The 2555-nt window shown below is 42.0% G+C and overlaps 1 pseudogene; it reads right to left on the reverse strand.

Moving 5' to 3' along the window:
- Window positions 1-522: 522 nt before the first annotated feature.
- On the reverse strand, window positions 523-1373 carry LOC101562379 (annotated as a pseudogene).
- Window positions 1374-2555: the final 1182 nt, after the last annotated feature.

A 2555-nucleotide genomic window follows, 5' to 3' on the forward strand; every position in this document is an offset into this window, starting at 1 on the left:
ATGAGTATATGTTCAAGTGGCATCCACTTCAATATAAAGGCTTGCAGTTTATCATTCTTAATAGCTGAATAATACTCCATTGTGTAAACCCACAGTTCTTTAGATGTATCTATTTCTTAACTTTTTGAAGTTTACTTTTTAAAAATTGATAAGCAGTCATAATGTATGTTTATGGGCATAATATCTGATGTTTTGATATCCAAACATATGTAAATGATCAAATCAGACCACTCAACGTACATATCCATCACATCACATACCCTTTCTTTGTGATAACACTTAAGATCTACTCATTTAGCAATTTTCAAATATACAATCCATTGTTATAAACTGTAGTCACCATGCTTTCTATAGACCCCCCTTATTTACTCTCCTTAATTGAAATGGATCCCCTTGGGCCCATATTTCCCCTTTCCCCTCATTCTTGATTTACCATATCAGCCTAGAATCTAACAGGTTGATGTGACATCTTGATTTTTCCTTTTTTTTATTTTATTTTTTTCCATGTTCTATTATCTTTAATTAAACAGAGATCTCTGTAACATGTCATTAGAGACCATTTCACCCACTGCTCTATTTGGCTGCCAGCCTCTTATCTCTCTCTTCAGCAATGGTGAGACGGATTCCTTTTCCTCGTGGAAGAGAAATCCACGGCTTGCTGCCTTTACCGATGAAAAGATGTTGGAGAGCCGGGTGGCAAAGCTGTTGCCGTTGGCATCTTTCACATGAACCACATCAAAAGAGCCAGGATGCTTCTCTCTGTTGGTGATCACTCCAATTCTTCCCAAGTTAGCACCTCCGGTCACCATGCACAGGTTACCAGTGTCAAACTTGATGAACTCGGTGATCTTGCCAGATGACAAATCAATCTGGATGGTGTTACTGACCTTGATGAGAGGGTCAGGGTAGCGAATGGTGCGAGCACCATGGGTGACCAGATGAGGGATCCCTTTTGTGCCCACAAAGATCTTCCTCACTTTGCACAACTTGTATTTGGCTTCCTCAGGTGTAATACGATGAACAGCAAAGCGACCCTTGGTGTCGTAGATCAGATGGAAATGCTCTCCTGTTTAGTCAATGCTGATGACATCCATAAAGCCAGCAGGATAGGTTATATCAGTTCGGACTTTGCCATCGATCTTAATGAAGTGCTGCATGCAAATCTTCTTTACTTCATCTCCTGTCAGAGCATACTTGAGTCTGTTCTGTAGGAAGATGATGAGAAGCAGACATTCTCTCAGCCTATGAGGACTGGTGGATGGATGAGGAGCAAACACACCGGTCAATATATCCAGCATCCAATGTTTTGGAGCTGCTACTTGCTTCAGATGCTTCTTGGGACCACTAGCCATGGCTGAGCTCAAGCCAACTTCACCGGCCTCACTCCTTGATTTTTCCCTTTAGACAACTCTGGAAGCCTCCTCCCAGCCTAGCCCTCTGTTCCCCCACATGACCTCAGTGATATATGCTCCTCTTTTTCCTTTGATGGAGCTGGAAGCTTAGCACTCAGGATCTGTTTAGTAAGAGGCACAGTCAGACAATAACCAAGTCTGCCTGTCTCCAACAACCATGTTCATTCCTTGTGTCATTGCATTTCATCAGCATACCACCTTCCTAATCCTCCTTTCTGCCCCTGAGTGAAGAGAGGGCTAAGCAGACAGCCTCCCTTCACCCCACCCGACCTAAGGATTATGCTCTACAAAGCAACAGATTTTACCCTTCACTTGACCATTCTCTTTTTTTTTTGGGGGGGGGGGGCATGAATTATGCATGTGCGTGTGTGTGTGTGTGTGTGTGTGTGTGTGCACATACACACGTTACTGCAAACAGTAAGTTCCATTCCTAGCAGCTATTTGTAAGTCCATTTGTTTTCAATTCCAAAGAAGCTAGTAAGAGGTAAGCTTGTAATCCCCAGATCCATTTCCACCAAATAGAAGAGTGAGTTGGTGCTTCACATAATCTGTTTTGCTCTGATATGTGGTCTTTTTTTTCTAAAATAGCCCTAGTTCTCCTACTCCAAAAATCTCTTAAGACAAACAAACCTTCTCCTGGAAACCTTCTACAAGAGAAGTCCTGAGCAGTGATGCTGTCGCCATCACGTGGACCCTGCACAGGCTCGAGGGGCCCTGACCTATAGAATCATCAGTGGCTCGCAAGTACGGCCCTTTTTCCATGCCCTTTATATTCTCAGACAAGCTCCTGTCCTTTCCTGAATTACATTAGGCTTGTGGCTTCCATTCATACTATCCCTCTAAGCTATACACTCAAAAGTTTTTTGGCTTTCTTTGCTTTTTGCCAATTTTGTTTCATCCTATTTTACTGATTATTGACAATGGCACAAGAACAGCATTTTCTACCTGTTGCCTGACTTACTCTTAGTCCTTACAATCATGCCACTGTCAAAAAAATTCATCTCATTTTCACTTGCAACATCCATTTTCTCACCACTTTCAATTTTCGAAATTATTATTCCGCTTTGGTTTCCATCGTAACCATATGTCTCTTCTAACTAGAATTTTCAGCACACTTACTTGCTGTTTCTCCACTTATTGGTC

Source organism: Octodon degus, unplaced genomic scaffold, assembly GCF_000260255.1.
Source record: "Octodon degus isolate 3935 unplaced genomic scaffold, OctDeg1.0 scaffold00130, whole genome shotgun sequence".
NCBI classification, from domain to species: Eukaryota; Metazoa; Chordata; class Mammalia; order Rodentia; family Octodontidae; genus Octodon; species Octodon degus.